The sequence below is a fragment of the Hyperolius riggenbachi genome, chromosome 9 (genome assembly GCF_040937935.1).
Source record: "Hyperolius riggenbachi isolate aHypRig1 chromosome 9, aHypRig1.pri, whole genome shotgun sequence".
In the NCBI taxonomy this organism is placed as follows: domain Eukaryota; kingdom Metazoa; phylum Chordata; class Amphibia; order Anura; family Hyperoliidae; genus Hyperolius; species Hyperolius riggenbachi.
In genome coordinates, this window is record NC_090654.1 from 210,642,121 (window position 1) to 210,663,049 (window position 20,929).

At 41.7% G+C, this 20,929-nt stretch overlaps 1 protein-coding gene across 1 annotated transcript in view; it reads right to left on the reverse strand.

Moving 5' to 3' along the window:
* AVEN (apoptosis and caspase activation inhibitor) overlaps positions 1-20,929 on the reverse strand; it is a 447,633-nt gene that overhangs the window by 162,798 nt on the left and 263,906 nt on the right. The gene's annotated exons all lie outside the window — the stretch shown is intronic.

Sequence of the window (20,929 nt, forward strand, 5' to 3'; positions counted from 1 at the left end):
ATATCCACAAGCATTGGACGTTGTTATTCATGGTAACATTGATACATACCTGTGCTGATAGCATTATCATGTGGAGATCTCTCCATGGGATTGGAGTATAAGGAAGACTTCTGGTTTGTTTTTCCATCAACCTTTACTCAGGTACATGGACATATGAACGAAGCCCTTACAGGCGAAATACACTATTCCATCCGCTACTTTACCATCTCCTTTATATAAGGGACATTTTTTGATTCTTTACTGGGATCCTCTATTTTTAAGCGCATTTTTTTAGGACTTTCTCACTGCAGTGAGGCTGAGTGAGTGATGTATGCCTGATTGAGTGTGTTTGGGAGGGGAAGGTGCTTTGTATTGAGCCTAGAATCGAAATATCACTGTAATCATTGTGTTCAAATAAAGGTTCTTTACTTTTAGCGCTGTGGACATACTTTACCAGTATTTCAGGGAACTATACACAATACTACAAGATCATTCCACTAGGTACCCAGCTAAAATCCCCAGTGATCTAAAATGTTCTATTTTTATGTTGATTGCCAGCACCCTTGCTTGCAATTGCTACACAGCTAGAGCCATTGGAGCTCATGAAATGCACATGTGTACGTAAAGCAGAGAGGGCACATCTCCATATCAAAAGAAACACATTACTAATCTTCAACAGTTGGTAGCCAGCTCACATAAAGCATAAATTATATAGACACACTATCCTTGCCAAATGTCTGCTTGCTGCAAATGGCCATGTTAAGAAGTGTGGTATGCGGCCACAGCATAAGTCAATATACTGTTACTTTATTGGTATGAAATGAATGACAACGAGCACATTGCCTCATTTTGCTCATTATGACATTGCTTCTTTTTTGCCACACACCCTGTCTCTTTTACTCTCCTTTGAACAGTACATGCTGCTTGGTTACAGCTAAGCAGCATGTCTGTACAGTTCTTGCTATCTAATATGCCCCCCTAAGTATTGATTAAAGATTGTTAAAGAGGCACTGTGTTAGAAAATATAAACAAATATCATATAATAAATTGGAAAGTACAATTTAAAAACAAATGTTGTAAATAAAATCATACTCTAAAAATAAATTTTGCCTGTTTACATTTTTATTCAAAAAATCATTACCCATGGGAAATCGTGTTCTTAACAGACTTTTGGAGCACCACATTCAAACACAGGGGAGACCTAAAGAGAGTAAAAGCAGCTGTTTTAGGTGTAATATCCCCCTCTGAGGCTAGATAAGTAATGTTGTATCATTCCAATGTTTCCACATCTTTCATGAAAACACCTGAGGCAACACCAACCTTTACAACTTCATGGGGAGGAGGCACCCCTAGTATGATAAAAACACCTAAAAATAATAAAATGGTAAAAAAACAAGCTTACCTCATAGTAGCACAAAAAAAAAATGTTTATTAGATAAAATTACAATACATTTCACTGGTTACACCTGCTTCATCAGGTCAATACTGTATCAAACTAAATGTCTCAGGAGCGCCTATATCTAGAGAAGTACCACATGGCTCGGAGTGCCTCCTTCCCTCATAATCTGTTATTATGACCCCCGTTATTAGTTTGGGCCTAAAACATTTTTCCTAAACTCACATTGACTGTAACTATACATATTGTCCAGAGAGCGGCTGAACCAATAACATACACATCCCAAAAGATGGCCAGGCCCACCGCACCCATGGGTTCGGCAAATTGGGTTTGTGAGTACCTTTTTTATTGCCTTTATCTCCATTTATTGTATGTAATATACTATCCCTATCAGGGGCCCCTGGTTTCTTCTGTGTGTTTTCCCTCTCTAGAAGATCTGCAGGGTTTTTAGACTCCCAAGAAGGACTTCAAGGTTTGAGGACTAATATCATTGTGTTGGTGAATCCACAGTAACTTAGACACCAGCCAAAGAGTGCGTCAGTGGCTATTTGCGCATGTGCATGAATAGACGTTTTTATCACAGCCAGGCAGAAGGAGAGTATTACATGGAAATAGAGTAGTTCTGGCTCCCTGAATGGACATAACATACATACTTCTGAAAGGGACAGAAAAAATCCAAACTCAACCACAGAATAATGCCAAGCAGCACAAAACCTTACATCAGCCAATAAGCCACCCCCAGCTTCGCTGGAAACTAGGACTCATTTGCAACCCATATATTTACTATGAATGTGTCTCCATGTTTAGCCGATGGGCGGTATACATCCTCCCTAACCAACCACCTTAACAGGCCCCTCCCTCCCTCTACAATGCCGTTGTATTACGCTGACATGCGCCACCCCTGAATACTAACCTATCATTGAGTCATGCCCTATCTTCCTTGTTTGAGCTAGCAACAGTTATGATTTATTCAGTGGTCTTTATGATAATGCTTTGTTCTGAGGTTTACAACCTGTATTACTTGCACTAGTTATGGAAACTGTGTTTAGGACTCATGTCAATTTACTGTTCTTTGTCTCTTTTCAAAAATTCATTAAAAAATGATTGAACATAAAAAACAAACATGCAGCTAATATAGTCACATTTCAATCAGAGCACCTGATCTGCGTGCTTTACAGGATTTATGGCTAGAAGTATTTGAAGAAAATGATGAGCAGGGCAGCCAGTCAATTTACTGTTTAAAAATAAATAAACGTCAGCCTCCACATCAGGTTTACCTTAAAGGCTCCTTAATCTCTTATATGTAGTTTAAAGTGGTCTGAAACTCTGACATTCAATAAAAATGTGTTTTCCTACTTTTATCATATTTGCTTTTGTGCATAAGTAATATTATCTGTTTATAAATTACAAGTTTCCAAAGTGTAATTTATCTTGCCCTGAAACCTGCCATTGCATTTTATTCAAACTGCTTTTTATTATATATTAACATCTTCTATTTAGCTGTTCTGAGCGGTTTGTGTGCTTGAAACACAGATAGCTTCACACAGCGCTCCTTTTCACTTCTTACACTGTGTTTACACACATGTAACAACATTGGAATGCAAACAAAGATACTGTTATCCCCAGTTTGGTTGCGAATTTGAAGATGAATAGCAGGACAAAGTGCTTTGTTTAGCCATTTCAGTGATGTTCAGCTAAATAATCTGGGATAGTAGCTTTGAAGCTGTGAGGAATCTTTTAGAGAAAAGTAGAAATGCTGACTTTCAGACCACTTTAATCACTAAGGTGCCTTATGCCTCATTGACATTATTTCTAGCATTTAATATTACTTTTAAACTCCCATCTTTGATTTCCTTTTAACTAAGCTTTCATTCACTCACTGGCCACCAATACCCGATTTCCCTCTTTTTCTCACATTGTCCTTTTATAAGATTTTTTCTAAATTAACTACATTTCTCTTGATGCCTTTTTTTAACAATTGCATCAAGATGAAATCCTAGATATTATAGAAGGTAGTAAACTGATCTCACCCACAAAGGAAAATGTAACGGTTTTATCCCTCCAAACTCATTGACTCCTCATCTCGTAGACTACTACTAAAGCATGCGTGTCAGTAAAAGTTAATCCATCTTTGTTTGCCTTCCAGATGGATTTACATATGTAACATGATCAATCTTATGAACATTAACCTTTACATGTGCTGCATCACTTTCACTGTTGAAAAATGTTTTCTTTAAACTCTGCAGGAAATTGTCTCAAAAACTGAAGATATTAAAAAAAAAAAAAAAGTATGGTAGTTGGAGATCATTAGTAAATACATTTCTGGTATACTAACTTCTATATGAGATAAATTTAATATACTACCAGAATTATTAGGATGTTTGTCCTATTAAATTACAATTATACCTTTTTATGCATGACCCTTAGCCATCTCCCCCCCGCCCCCTTTTTCCCCCAATTTTTTGTGATGTCTGGAGATGTATCAGTTTCACAGTGGAAGATGTTGGTAAAATCAGTTGAACAAAAAAAGGAACTTACATAATAATAATAATAATTAATAATTGCAGTAGTTGTATAGCGCCTTTCTCCTGTGGGACTCAACGCGCTTGCGAGGCAGCCACTAGAGCGCACTCAGTAGGCAGTAGCAGTGTTAAGGAGACTTGCCCGAGAAACTCCTTACTGAATAGGTGCTGGCTTACTGAACAAGCAGAGCTGAGATTTGAACCCAGGTCTCCTGTGTCAGAGACAGAGCCCTTAACCATTACACTATCCAGCCACATTAGCTCCCATTTAAGAGATTTCCTTTTGTGAACCTTTTCAGTCTCTTCAGTGGTAGAATAAGAAGGAAAACCAAGGCCCACAGAAGACAACCTGAACACAACTTTCAGCCCAAACTTTCCCAAGTTATGTTGCTCAAAGAATAGTCCCCAAACACCCTCAAGAATCAAAGATGAACTTTGTAAGAACAAGCTACTCAGAATGACTACTGATGAGGATAATTATGATGGTCCTGCTACCAGATTCCCTCCAGAGATACTCCAAATCTGAAAAGGCCTACTTAAGTTTAGCCAGCTTTCAAGAATAATAAGTGAAATACTTCTGAGAACAATGTTAGAGCATTCAAAGCACAAAGCCATTTTAATTTTCATTTACAATACTAACAGATTACCATCTGCATATCAAAAGGAACAAAACAACAGCATGGTAGTTTCACATGCATAAAAGAACAATGGCAGCACAAAGATCTGTTTAACTTTTGATAATTACTTCCATGTTCCAGATACTGTTTTGAACTTTTGAAGCCAAATACAATATGATCAAAGTCCTAGTCCAGAAAACCTGAGCAATATTTGCAGATGGGACCAATTAAAAAAAAAGATTAGCAGTAACCACACAGACATATGGTCAGACGCTTTGGGAAATGGTCTGAGATGGCTTTGCATAGGCGTGACATTTAAATTCATTATTATAAGTATTTAAGTCTTGACAACAATGTGAATATCCAAGACTTGTCAAGGGCATGATTCAAATCGGCACAGGATTACGTCAATCTATAATTATACAAGTTACTGTGATAAGATTAAGATAAATTGTGAAAAAAAGAATACTTTATATGGCAATTCTGAGTCTCATTACTGCATGTCTGTACATTTTTCATACATTTTGTTAGCATACTGTACAGCAATATTATCTTGTTTTAAATTATAATGCCACAGGGTAGTGTATAACTACCAATCAGATTAACTTGTCAGAAGTACATATCTGTATATTGGTGGTATTCAGATTGTGTCCTTAGAGATGTGCCAGGAGATAAGAAGTTATAAGTTTGGATATGAACTTCACATTAAATTAACTGTTTTACTAATGTTTAAAGAGAAAATATTGGCTTCAGATAAAGAGTGGGATTTTGTTGACTGGTTTCCATACAAAAAATAACTTTGGAACTGGTATACAGAGTCAGTGGCACATTAAGAGGGGTGTAGGTACAGCTCTTGCCATGGGCGCCACGGCACTATGGGCACCATGTCTGCCCCTGTGCTGCACAACATCACCTGCCCGGTGCTGCGCCTTCATGCCTACCCCGGTGATTCCCACTCAGATCCGTGATGATCAAAGAAAGAGAGGGTGCACAGTGTTCGCAGACATGGAGAACTTCATATGCGGAAGTGACGTCGTTGGTCACTTCCCACATGTGAAGTGTGCCACACTGGTACTGTGCACCCCCTCTCTCTCTTTGGTTGCAAGTGATTTGAGGTCTGAGATTAATGGAAAGCACACTGATACCAATACAATGCCCTAATAGGGGGAGGGGTACCTATACTAAGAAGAGCTTAGGGGAAAAGGGGGTCTTGGGGACACCTCTCACTGCCTACACAGGGAGGGGGCTGGTAATATTGAGAAGATCTTGTTATCTATACAGGGGAGATGCATCTGGATACCTATACTGGAGGTACACCTCTGTCCTAATATTAGGGATACATCTGGCTACTTATTAGTATTGGTGGAGTTGTGGGTCAGTGTTTGCCATGGGCACTATATCGGCTACTAAACTGCATCACTACAGACATTTTGGTATATGCGGTAGACTGCGTTGACAGTCAAATTGGAGGGAACCTGCCTTCAAAAAGTTGCACCATTCAGTCACATGTATACTGCTGGACAGGAACTATGTAATCTGAAAATCTGCACCTTTCGCACCGCAAATGTGCAAAATCAGCCGGATCCCCACTTTCTAGATTGTTAAAGAACATTCACCATTTTCAAAGTAGAGAATTCCATAGGCTTGCAATGGAGAACAATGAACAGTGGTGTTTGTTTCAATCACCCTGTTTAGGAATAAATGGTACATTGCCACAATCCATGTCAATGTACAGCATACCACTACGTTTAGTGGCAAAAGTCTCAGCTGATGATCTGTTACCCCATTCAAGCAAAGGGAGCTGCGGATCATCACTTAAGGATATTTATAGTACGTTGGTCAAATCACTCACCATACAAAATCTGATTGCTTTTTAAAAAAATGGCAATTATAAACTTTAACAAGTAGTAGTGATCTGTTATCAAATCACCACTTCTTTAGCAATAGGCCCTTACTAATGTATACTTAATTAAATGAATGGATTGCAGTATTACTGATTTCAAAGAATGAATCTTCTCATTAATTATGGTATAGACTCCTCAGGTCAGGGATTATCCAGCTTGGTTGTAACAAAATAGATCTAACTAACCTCACCATCCCATAATGTGACTTAAAGATGCATAGTCAATACATGTTTTAGCTGCAAAAGTCTGCATGAGTCCTCAGGGGGCAATTATCAGGCTGTAAAGCAAGTTCGTCTTCTGCATTCATACAAATTATTTGAAAGCACATGGCCAAGTGCGCTGCAAAGACCCCCATCTTGTAATTCATTACACACATAAAAATAAACCACCTAATGATTCCATAATCCTTCATAGTTAGCTAAAAAATGTACAACTAAGCTATTTGATTCTATTATCAAACAGAAGATCATCACAGTACATATTTTTCTGATGCACATATTTGTTGAACATAGTACATGTTTATGAAACGGCTGGTAACAGTGTGATCAAACAATTCTGACATGTCTTGATGGGAAGAGTGGTGATTGAATATACCATTCAGTGCCGCCCATTGCGGTTTTCAGAAAATTGTAAAATAAATAAAAGATGATACGGCAAACAAAACAAAACTTCATTATACACTGCTATTGTGCAAATCATTTTGTAATTTAATAGTCCTTTAACATACCTTTTGCATCCTGTTATGTTTTTTTTTTGCAAACATGGAAAACTGGTCATAGAACGCTGTGTGGTATATAAAAAAAATGTCCCTAAATTAAAGTATCCTGCATATATATTTATAGTGAATACTAAAATATATAGTCCCCCCCCCACCCCCCACTGCCTGTCCTGTAAGTTGCTTGTGCTTAGCAGAGCGGCACCCTCCTTCCCCAAGTCCATAGACAACAAAGGGACATAAATATGATTTGTAAAACCTCAGTAATTGCTCTGCTTCACCTTTGGATTGGAGGAGAGAAGGTAGCCTTATTCAACCAATTAGCAGCAATTCAGCTACCTCCTTACAAGAGATTTTTGGGTTGGCAGATCAGAGACGTAAATAATCCTCATTAATAAATTAAAGGCTCACTATCAAGAAAAATAGTAAAATTTAAAAATCATGTGTGGGCATACATATAAGATGTAGGGTTTTTTTTCCAAGAGCAAAATGCACAAATTATTTCCTACATAGCTGCCACTTATAGTAGGCAGTAAAAATCTGACAGCTCTGAAAGGTTTTGTAGTAATCCATTTCCTCATTGGGATTCTCAGGAATTATTTTATTTTTCAGAAACTGTATCTGGACAGCAGTGGCACAATACAACCAAAATGTGGGCTTGAGTAGACAGGCTGGCCAGCATCTTTATATAGATACTGGCCAAGGAGTACGTTTCAAAAGCATAAAGGAAACACTGAGAATGTCCCAACATCTGTCAGAGCTGTCATATTTTTACTACTGGCTTATATGTAAGTCACTATAGGGGTTCTTTACACACATTGGGTAACAGTTCCAGTGTGTTAAAGCTCTTTTTTGTAAATATATGCTGGGGATAAGTCTTATGTTTCCAAAGTTTGGAAAGAATCACTTGTCCAGTTTGGGGTGGTGATATTTATCAAAAATTGAAATTATTACTGCAAGAAGCCACATGTACATTCTGTTTGGCCACCAGCTTCCCAGAAGGCCTGACTGTTAGCCAGGATCTTAATCTGTTGTACTGATATATATACAGTATATATATATATATATATATATATATATATATATATATATATATATATATATATATATATATATGTACTGTATATATATATATATATATATATATATATATATATATATATATATATATGTACTGTATATATATACAGGTAGTGCCCGGTTAATGAACGAGACAGGGACTGTAAGTTCGCTCTTAACCTGAATCTGTTCTTAAGTTGGAACACTGTGCCATCTCTATCCCCTGTATCTCCTGTGTGCCCCCCCCCCCCCCCTACGCATCCAGTGTCCCCCTCTGTGTCACATCTGCCCGCTTTACCTGCTTATACAAGTTTAAAAGCCATGTTTTCTTTGAATTTTTTTAAAATCGATTTTCTCAAAGACTACAAGTGTAATTTGAAAAAAAATGTTTTGACTTGTTCCCATGGAAACACATAATCCATGCCGTTAGTATCGGTGGGTCGTTCGTAAGCCGGGGACTATATATATATATATACATATATATATATATATATATATATATATATATATATATATATATATATATATATATATATATATGATGTAAGCATCCAAGAACAGGAATAAAGTAGGGGGCCTTCTCTTCAGCGCTGCGTAATATGTTGGTGCTTTATAATTACAATAAATAAATAAAATAAATTTAGATCTTTTCTCTGTAGTTTAAAAATCTGTCAGATGTTCTCAAACGATCTGAGAAAGCAGTATGCATGGGCAGGGCAGAAAACACACAAACAGTAAATCATTCCTCTGTGAATAATGACAGGGAAGTGGCACCTACCTACATGGTACAGTCATGATATTAATGCCGACTCATGAAGCAGGTCACTGATACACAAGGCATTTCCTTCACACCGGCTGTGATAAGAGACTTCTGAATAGCCTTCTATTGTTACTGGCTAAAAGCTCTATAGGTATACACAATGACAGTTTCTTTTGACAGTTATCCTTTAAGTGAGAGAATACATTTTGTAGTTTGAACAATTTATGGTGTTATTACTAAAAACATTAAACAATGACAGAAGTAAAACAAGAACATTGTAAAACAGGCTATGCTTGCTGGTAGCATGTATCCACAAAATCGTTCTTCTCTTTGAGATGTCTTAGAAAAGTTTTCTCTTTTTACTGACACAGTAATGATTACTGAATGCCTTTTAATCATGTTTCACGTAGTGACGTGAATAAAACATACCATAACATATGTACGAATAAAAAAATGGAGATATATGCAATATATGTGCTCATAAACTTAACACGCTCCTTGAAAGGGAAATCAATTGGTGAACAGAATTGATTTCTTTAAAATAAGTGCACACTGGGTGAATTCATTAAACAGCTTTCAAACCTCATTTTCTTTGATCTGCAAGTCGACATATTCAAAGGACCAAAAGGCAAGATTTGCTCAATTCCATATTAAAATGTTTATAAATAACCAATACTAATGGCATGAATGACTAAGCTGCAACACAGCCCACTTTATAATCCATGGTATATTTTAGAGATTGAAAGGACCTATAAGAGTAAATGCAAGACTCCCTATACAATATGGCTGATCTTATAACATTTACAGCTACTTGGTTGTTAAAGTTTATGCGCCTAGACCAAGCGCATACTCCCCAACCACCCCGATTTCGTCGGGATTCTCCCACTTTAGGAGGCTTGATCCCGCCTCCTGCGATTGCCTGCCTTTGTCCCGGGCTGAGGGAAGTCAGGATGGAGAGCGGCAGAGCGATCATAGAGAACAGAGCAGTCTCCGCAGTACTTCCTACACAGAAGTGAGCAATGACGTCACTTACAAAGCCCGGGTGATTGCTCTGCTCTTTGCAAAGTGGTGCCTGCTTCCCCATACATCTCCGGTTGAGTTCTGTCCTCCTCACTGTCTGCTCCTAACTAATGTGACATGCGGGGTCCTCTGCCTGGCTGTCACGCTCTAGCAGCGGTGCCCTCTGACCTTCCTCCCCCCTCTCTGCACAATCTCTGGAGGGATGGACACTGGCTGCAGAGACCTGCTGGAAGATAAGGCACGGTCAGAAGCTGGGCACATAGGCTCATGTTACAGAGGAGGACTGCTATCTCCTATCATGATGGTCTTCCCTCCGGCAACAGTGCTGTAAGGTCTGTGCCCTCCAGTCATAAATGATGCAAATACATTGCCATAGCTCCCCTCTTTGGGAGCCCTGTCCTTCTGTCCCTCTTTCTTCCTCATTTGTCCCTCTTTCTGTGTAAATATATATATATATTTCTATACTAAAAATGTGTTTGACTCTAAACTTTATTCCCATCCTTTAAATTGATATATTACTTATTTTAAAATGTTAATATGATGGAAAATGAACCAGGATAGAAAGGACCAGTGTGGTTTGAATTATAAAACAAAATATTTTTCTTATGAAATCTTTATGGTATGCATGACTAGGGTTGTGAGGGGGCGTGCCCAGGGGTGTGGCAGAGGCATGGCTTAAGTGTCCCTCTTTCTCATCTCAAAAAGTTGGGAGGTATGCAAGCGCTTCAGCAAGGATAAGCAAGCACAGTTTTGCAAGAAGCAGAACTGTACTCGTCTATGTCCGAGGAGGGAGCCACAGGAGAGAGGGTTAATTTACCTAGATGGCCTCCTTGTGCTGCTGTGCTCCATCCTCCTGAAACTTCCTGTTTCACAGTGGAAGTTATCTGCTGCTTCCCATGTGGAAAACCGCCTGTTTTTACTCTAGAATGAGCTGAGGCTAAGATGCAGAACAGCAGGATGTCTCAAGTCCTGAGATAAGCATAGAGGTTGGAGAGTTATGGTTCAGATGTATTCTGTAGTAGAGTAGGCTACTCCCTTGTTTCAAAAAAACTGTGAGGAAGGATGGCTATAGTTATAAACTGCAGCACCCAATGTTTCTTTTGGTATTTGTCTAACTGGTGTCAACTCTCCAGCCCAACAAAATAATGATCCCAAACATACTGTATGCCTAAGCTGTGTTTGACGGTAGAAGGCGTCTGTAAAAAAAAGTAGTCTTCTGGGCTCCTATTATTTATGAGCAGGGCCCTTGCAGGCAGATGCAAGTGTCCAGCAATTGTGGTGATATCTTGCATGTGCATCTGAGCAGCATCTGTCTCTCCTGGATGCTACAGGTTTCAACCAGGCGGTATCCCCATCACGTCAATTGCTGACACGTGTGTTATTACAAATGCGCCCATTTGTAATAACAAATTGCTGGAAGGCACTTAAATCCCAGCAATCAGGTGGCTAAATGGCACATTTAAAGGTGCCGTTTATCAATTCATGTAAAACTCGGTCCACACATCCAAATTTTCTTTGCCAATCATTGGCCAATTTAATCACCTCCACATAGTATGAGAGCCTCACTACACAATCTGTTAGTATTCAAAATCTGTTGGCCCTCATAGTGCACAGAGATGGTAAAATTGGCCAATCATTGGCCAATGAAAATTGGATGTGTGTATCCACCTTAAAAGAGCCCTGACTAATCAAATCTTACTGAATTGGCATGGCAGAAAATCAACTGGAGAATCTCCAAGCAGCCAAGTGGGGTAGAAGTATGACAAGACACATTCTTTGAACATGCAAACGTACTTTACTAACTGGATGGGGGCAGTATGTAAATCTACATGTGCACACACACATTATTTTTTACAAGTATCCATACATGTAAATAGTATTCCTTGTCAGTACACATCCCTTCCCTACAATGACGTTAGAAATTCTAAATAGCAAAGTTATAGCTTTAGACTATGTAGGGCACAGATTTTAAATTACAAGATGCTTCCATGCCTTTGATAGGCATCACAACTCATGTAAAAATTACATTTCAGTTTGTTTACATCATTTGCTTATGAACAAGGCTGAGTTAACCACTTCTATACCATGAAAATTTGTGGTGATCTGTGCTGCGTGGGCTCTCCAGCCCACAGCACAGATCAGGTTGCAGCCAGGACGATCAGACTTCCCCCCCTTTTTTCCCCACTAGGGGGATGTCCTGCTGCCGGGGTCTGATCGCCGCCGGCTGCTTGCGCGGGGGGGCTCTTCAAAGCCCCCCTCCGCAGCGCTTCCTGGCCTCCTTCCCCTTCCCTCCCTCTCCCTCCCCCTGTGAGCAGCGCAGGACGGAAATCCGCTGATGGGATAGGCTTTAGCCTATCAGATGCCGGCGATCCCCGGCCAATCAGAGGCCGGGGATCACCGATCTCCTCTACGGCGCTGCTCATACGAGCGGCCGTTTCCATGGAATACACTTCAGGATTCAGGGGCGTACATATACGCACCGAGAATCCGGAAGTGGTTAAAGAGACAACAATGTGGAAGGGGCATTCTAAAGGACTGGAATTGGGCTGCAGACTCTCCAAAACAGAAGCGGTTTAGAGTTCTGCTGAGTTCATTTAACAGCATTTTGTGTCACAAAATAAAGGTTAATATATATGGAATTGTATATTTTCTTCCAAAAATACATTATAGTATATTACCTTTATGCAGATTAGAGAGAAGCAAAGACAGCATACTTTGACAAATTGTACATTTTAAAGAGATCCTAAGCTCAGGTTCAGAAACACACACTTCACTAAAGGAGAGAGACAGCAAGGAAGGGTTCGCTAGGATCCAGAAGCTTCCCTCATCTTAGATATGTAAGTGATTTTGTACCCAAGCATCAGCTTTAAAATAAAATAGGAATTTGCAGTTCTGCAAAGCACACCGACATCTACCATTGCTTTTATTAAATGTATTTTCAGTAGATGAATTATGAATGCCACCTCCTTGTTGAGTAGAAAAGCATTATATGGGGGGGGGGGGGGGGGGGGGGCTAATGCTAAAGCCCTGCCTTGGGTTTATTATGGTTTCAGATATCTGTTGTAATGTCTGTTGTGGATGAACAGACCTCTCAAAGGCATTGGTATTTTACTCATTTTCACTCCAACAGCTTTTAAACCTGAGACGGCAGCAAAGCAAAAATGTATACATACCTGGGGCTTCCAGCCCCCTTCGGGCTGATCGCTCCCTTGCCATCCTTCACCACCTACTCGTTTGTCCACAATTCCTCACAGTAACTTCAGGAGTCGGAGCTTACTTCACAGGTGCAGCCCGGGCCACGCATGTGCCATTGACTGGCAAGGGAGGATTGCGTACGAACGAGGACAGCGAGGGAGCGATCAGGCCAAAGGGGGCTGGAGGAAGCCCCAGGAATGTATACATTTTTGCTTTACATTCATCTCAGGTACGCTTTAAGTCTACCACATGTGTTCTCCCCAGCTAGGATTACACATGAATGCAAAATGAGAATGATGAAAGAATTAATTTTTGGTTATGGAGGAAGCCAACAAAAAAGAAATGACCACACTGTGAAGACATTTCAACACGCTTGTAAGCTTCCATGATGACCCACTCACTACTCATATCCTATTTGGACAAATGAAAACAAGTGATGTTTCAATCAAGTCACTTGGAAAAGAAAAGGTCACATATAGCAGGCCAATGTCTACTATAGTACAATACACTGACCTTCAGCTCTAAGTAAATAGCATAAAAACATGAGTGAGTAATACTAAGTCAACTATTTATTCAATGGAGCATAGAAGACATTGTCACCATGTAACAATTACTTTAGTAAATTAAAAGGTCACCCAAAGAAGTACTTAACACCTTGATGTAAAGTTGTACTTGAACAGTTGAAAGAGATCACTATGACATATTACTGAAGGTTCATGTATCCTTATGAGTGTTGTCCTATTTAGAAAAAGAAACCCAAGGACATCATGACATCCTGTAGCTGCATAGCCACACCGAAGGTAAAATAATTCATGAAAACTGAAAAGAAATGGATCATTGTAAATTGTGTATAGTCAGAGTTATTGTTCTCCGCTGTCTGACCTTTCATCACATAAACCATAACTGTGTTAGGCCAGAAACCCACTAGGAGAGATTTCTAATCACTAGTAATTTGAAAAAGCTCTTGCTAATGCAATGCTATGGGGATTTTTATAAAGTCATAATGCTCAAGTGGGACCACACCCATAGCATTACATCAGCAAGAGTTTTCAAATCGCAAAGCGCTCAGAAAATCGCTCCTAGTGGGTTTCTGGCCTTAGTGATGTATTTATTAGTTATTCAACGTTTGATTGTGGCTTTATTCATGAATCAGGTCTGGAACTCACTACAAATCGCTAGCGTGTTTAACAAGTGTTTTGTAAGCGATTTCATAAGCGTTTTCTGGCAATTTTGTTAGCGATTTTAAAAAGTGTAAGCTTTTTGCTAGCGATTTGCAATTAGTGGTTTTAATTCTGATTGGTCCTTTCAAATTATTTTAATTTTTTTTAGAGTTTGCAGTAATTTAAAAACGCACACAAATCGCTATGTGTAGCTATTCATAAGCGATTTGCCAGTGCTTCAATACTTTACTTTGAAGAGCAAATCGTCATACTAGTCAGTTTTCCCTGGATGATTCAGTTAAAGATATACTTGGTCCTGAAAATAAAATGTATTTTTATTTTGTGTCCTATTTTAATGAAAATATATAATTTTTTTTTACTTTTTTTGAATCCTATGTTTAAATTGGTAAGTTTGTACATATACATAGTGTATATCCCTATGGTGATGGATAACATCATAATAAGTTAACATGCACCACGTACATGTGGCTCTGGGATTATCTTCAGCTGCTAAAGTGTTAACCCTGAACCACACTCTGAGAAACCGTTGCGCATGGCATTATGCATGAAGTGCAATGAAGTGGTGGTCAACTCCCCTCCCCAGGATCTGGACACACGCAGCCGGTCTTCATCTTCTCTTCCTATCAGCTCGGTTTCTATGGTGTGAGCGTCATCTGTCACATGACAGATGGCACTCGCACCATAGAAACAGAGCGCCTAGGAGAAGATGATTAAACAATAATACACTGCACCCCTGCACAAATGTCGCATGGGGGTGGCCTCTCTGGATACTTATACTAAAGAGGGGGCACTCTCTGGCTACCTATATTGGGGGGCCTCTTTAGCTACCTATACCGGGGGGGGGGGTGACAAACCCTGACAACCTATACTGGGGGGCACTATGTACCATGGGGGGTGGACAGGTATGGTCTCTGGTTACCTATGATGCCTTACATTTATAAGTACTAAGGTAATCAGACTGCCAAGTTAAATAGAATTAACAAGTGTTTTTTCCAATAGGCAGAGCAAATGAAAAAGGTTTCTTCCATCTACTCTTCTATTTAACAATAAAAAATACTGTCCACACCAACAAACACTAACCATAAGCAAATAATGTTGTATTTGGAGAAAGACAATTAAAAAAAAAATCAATACTGTTGTCACCGGATTAAGCAATGTATCTGTCGCATGGCACTTTTTAGATGGCTTAATCCTTTTAAAGGTTCGTACACACCTTTGACTGACGTCGTTCAGCAGATATCGGGACCTGATCCCCTTGGGCAATCTCACTGGGTCGACTTGTACAGACATGTGTCAGCTGTGTAGCTGATAAAGCGTTCTATTGCTAAGCAGGGAGTCAGAGGAATGACAGAATGGTGCATGTGTGTGTGTGACGTCACACAGCAGGCAGGGGAGTGGCGTGCATAATGATGTTACATGGCAGTCGGGGGCTGCTGTACAAACACCTGATTATGTGCTGTACACACGCCTGACTGTCCTCTGTTTCTGAACTGAAAGAGTTACATGTGTAACTGATCTGTAAAAGGAAGGACAGGTGCCGTCATGGACATCTCAACCTCCACAGGACTATTTTGATTTAAGAAAGAATAAAATCCCCTTTTGATCCTTCAGAAACCGTTCAGTATAATCCCTTGCAATCTTTTAGTAGTTTTAGTAGTGTAGACCATTAGCTGCAAGACTACCAGTTGTGAAATCACCCATTGTCTAATGCAGGTAGACACACATTGGTTTTGCATTGATTTTCCTCCACATTCACTTGGAATTCATGACCATATTAGAAATCGCATCATTCAAAGAAGCACATGTATGTGGAATATTTTTATTTGGAATATTTTAATGTGAACATACAGATTTTTTTTTCTTAAATTAAGATGCGATTCCCTTGTTGCCCATTATTCCTGGACGTTGCAGATGTAGATAAAAAAAAATCTTCACAAATATTTGTCTAAAGAGGCCAAACGTGCTGCCATTTGATTGCTGAATACTCCTCTCCTTCCTATTTCTGGCATTCATAGTAGGGTTGCTATCCCCAGGTCTGATAACATACTGACCAATGGGAGAAAGCACTGTATGGCTATTGTACTGCATGGGTGCTGTACCTGGTCAACCTCTCCAGAAATAGGTGGAAGTACAATCTGTGGTTATATCACCACAAGTTCAGGCACCTGGATTTATAATTTTAATGGAAACTGGAGGCAGTAAAACCCAACAAAACCAGTGATGTGTTACAAAAGCCATCATGTGGTATGACGATATATTTGCAGCCCATAAAATGTAATATTCTAATGACGACCTTTTTACAAGTGGCCATCACATACTCACTTGTCACACAGGTGACATTGCTGGGTCGTATCAAATGGTTTTATTGTGGTGGCTTAATGGGACAGGTTGCGGCAAGGATTTCCAATTGAGGAGCTCCTATTTGTATGGTAACTGCTGTCTAGTGAATATTACAGGTAGAGATACATGAATACAGGTTTTAGTAGCCCATTTACACTAAGGTACACACAGCATTGGACATTACAATAAGAAGCAGTGTTAGTAATGCACAAGTATGCAGCAAGCACTTAATTACCATACAGTTTAAATGCTACTCAACCATTCATCTGAACTAGGCCTCTGGGAAGCCCAGATGTTTGTGGAAACAAACGAAGATGTCCATATATGACAAACTCACGCCATGAGTCATGGTGCATCTATCTCTTGTGGCCAATGAAAACAGAGTATGTTATAACAATCAAAAGAGTACAGACATATTCTGGGCAAGACAATTAAGGGATAACAATTATCCACCTTCACAATTGACATTTAAAGAACAAAATAGCAGTAGCAGTAAAGTATTGTACTGTGTTAGTTCTTGCTTTTAAAGAAAAAGAGTTACAATTGTAACTTACTTGTATTGCTGCACACTATTGCTGTCTAACTAGATCATCTCTGCCTTTGAATCTGAACTGCACAGTGTACAAGCCATCCCACCAAATAAAAACAAACTGCACTGATAAACGACTAAATGCTGCTCCACTGCCCTAGGTAAGCCCACCACCAAGTATCCTCCAACCTCTGCTACACCATTTTCCCTACCTATTTTCACCACCACTCCCAGTGCAACAGTATGTATCCCCAACACATCATTATGCGTACCCCCCTCATACCTCCTCCTCTTTCCCTTGATCACCCGCCCTATTGGTGCCTCATGTTCTGGCTCCATCTGCTCCTCTCCCTGGTCCCTTGTCCACTGCTCACCACACATTCTAACCCCAGGCCCACTCCGGTCTCCCAGCCCCCCATTCCCCTCCTCATACTTCCCCCCTCACCCACCACAACCAAATTCACCCACCAAGCCTCTCTCCCCCCACCGCACCTCCCACCCTTCCCATACCCACGAACATTCTCGCCCCAATCTCATTCCTATCCGCCCCATACTCAGACAATCTCTTCCTCTATCCGGCGCTCTCTGGAATGCCAGATCTATCTGCAACAAGCTTACAACTATCCATGACATCTTTATCTCAAAAACCCTCACCTTTCTTGCCCTTACTGAGACCTGGCTCACCCCCTCTGACCTGCCTGCAGCTGCAGCCCTATCCTACGGGGGTCTACACCTCAGCCATACCCCAAGACCAGATAACAGGCCTGGGGGAGGGGTGGGCCTACTCCTCTCACCATCCTGCACCTTCCGTGTCCTTACCCCTGCACCTTCTCTTTACTTTACCTCCTTTGAGGCCCATGTTATCCGCCTCTATTATCCCCTCCCAGCCATTATTGCAGTCCTATACCACCCCACCCCCCTCCAGTACAATATCGCACTTCCTAGAAAACCTTGCCTCCTGGCTCCCACACATCCTGTCTTTCGACCTCCCAACAATCATCCTCGGAGACTTTAACATTCCAATTGATGAGCCTACCACCTCTGCTGCCACTCAGCTTCTCTCGCTCACCAACTCCCTTGGCCTCACTCAGCATACTAACGTCACAACCCACAGTGCTGGTAATACTTTGGACCTAATTTTCTCCAAAGCTATCGCACTTACAAACCTGGACATCACACCATTCCCCATCTCCGACCACCACCTCATCACCTTCATCCTCACTCCATCCAGCACCCCCTGTCCCCCTCCCCAAACTGGATGTTGGCAGAGAGATCTGCGCAACCTTGACCCCAATGTACTAGCCACACCCCTCCACTCTCTCTCCTCCTCCCTCCCCAGCCTAACCTGCCCCAACGAAGTGGCAGCTCAATACAACAGTAACCTCTCCGGAGCCTTAGACCATGCTGCTCCTCTGACATTTCGTACCAACAGTCGCCCCAACCCCCAACTTTGGCACACTGCTCTCACAAAAAAACTACAAAATGAGACACAAGCTGCAGAACGCAAATGGAGGAAATCCCGCCACAACAATGATTTCCTGGGATACAAGACCAAGTTGCAGACGTACCATACTGCCCTCGCTGATAGCAAACAGATATACTTCACTCGCTTGATCGCTACCCAAGCCTCCAACCCACGTCGTCTTTTTGCCTCCTTCAATGCCCTACTTAACCCCACCACCCTCCCGAACCTCCACCCTCTCAGCCACTGACCTATCTAACTACTTTATCAACAAAATTACAACCATCCGGAGGGATATTTCTCTCCTCCACTCTATCGCCCCCGCCTCCCCACCACATCCGACTCCTGCCTCTTTCTCATCCTTTACCTCCTTCAATCCTGTCACGGTGGAGGAAGTCAACCAGCTGCTGGCAACTTCATCTGCCACTTCCTGCCCCCTAGATCCAGCCCCATCTGATTCTCTGCGCCCACATTTTTCTGATCTCACCCACCTCTTCAACCTCTCCTTCTCCACTGGCATCTTCCCCTTTATATTCAAACAGGCCACTGTGCTTCCCCTGCTAAAGAAATCTTCACTTGACCCTGCTCTGCCATCCAACTACTGCCCAATCTCTCTCCTCCCTTTTGCCTCAAAAATTCTTGAACGCCTGGCCCACCAACGCCTGACCAACTTCTTTAACTCCAACTCCCTTCTCGATCCCCTGCAATCTGGTTTTCGCACAGCCCATTCTACAGAAACGGCCCTCACCAAAGTGGTAAACGACCTTGCCCTTGCCAAAGCCAAAGGTAAATACTCCATCCTGCTCCTCCTGGACCTCTCCTCGGCATTTGACACTGTCGACCACTCCCTCCTCCTCCACTCCCTGCAGCTAATGGGCATTCAGGACCTAGCCTTAGCCTGGATCTCCTCCTACCTCTCCAACCGCTCCTTCACAACATTTTTCAATGGTTCCTCATCTACTCCTACACCCCTCTCAGTTGGTGTTCCTCAAGGTTCCATCCTAGGACCACTACTGTTCTCACTCTATACTGCCTCAATTGGCAAAATCATCTCCTCCATGGGTTTCAATTACCACCTGTATCTCGATGACACCCAGATATATCTCCACACCCCAGATCTCTCCTCCTCTACCATGGACAAAGTCTCTGCCTGCCTCACATCCATTTCCCCCTGGATGGCTGCCAGGTACCTGAAGCTTAATTTGGACAAGACTGAGCTAATATTCCCACCCCGCACAGCTGCACCCCTTCCAGATCTGCACGTCACTATCGAAAATACTACCATCCGCCCTACCTCCCAAGCCCGCTATCTAGGCGTTACTCTAGACTCTGAACTTTCCTTTACAGCCCACATCCAAGCTATTGCCAGATCCTGCAACTTCCACCTCCGCAACATCTCCAAGATCCGCTCCTACCTGTCCCTTGACACCACTAAACTCCTTATCCACGCCCTTGTCATCTCCCGCCTAGACTTCTGCAATTCGCTTTTGTCTGGCCTCCCCTCTAACCATACTGCCCCACTTCAATTGGTAATGAATGCGGCAGCCAGACTGATAAATTCTTCTCACTGCAGCGCCTCTACAACTCCACTCTGTAAAGCACTACACTGGCTCCCCATCAGCTTTAGGATCAAGTTCAAAATCCTGTGCTTGGCCTACAAATCAGTGCACAAGACCTGCCCGACCTACATCTCTGCTCTGGTCCACAGGCACATACCAGCCCGCCCCCTCCGATCCTCCAATGACCTGCGCCTAGTCGCACCACGCATAACTCAGTCACATGCACGATTGCAGGACTTCACCAGGGCTGCCCCTTCTCTCGGGAACTCACTCCCACCAGCCGTCAGACTCGTCCCCACTTTTAATACCTTCAAACAAGCTCTCAAGACTCACCTCTTCACGCTCGCATACCCCCCTACACCAGCACCATAATATGTCTGTTAGACACCCTCTCAAAAGATTGTCTCCACCCCACCCTTTAGATTGTAAAGGTCCGTACACACGCCGGACTTTAGGCAACGACGGGTCCGTCGTTGCCTCCCGCTGGGTGGGCGTGCCAGCGACAGTCCGGCGTGTGTACGCTCTGTCGTCAGACTGATACGGCTGTTTCTGAGCGATCCGCCCGGCGGATCGCTCAGGAACAGCCGTATCAGTCTGACGACAGAGCGTACACACGCCGGACTGTCGCTGGCACGCCCACCCAGCGGGAGGCAACGACGGACCCGTCGTTGCCTAAAGTCCGGCGTGTGTA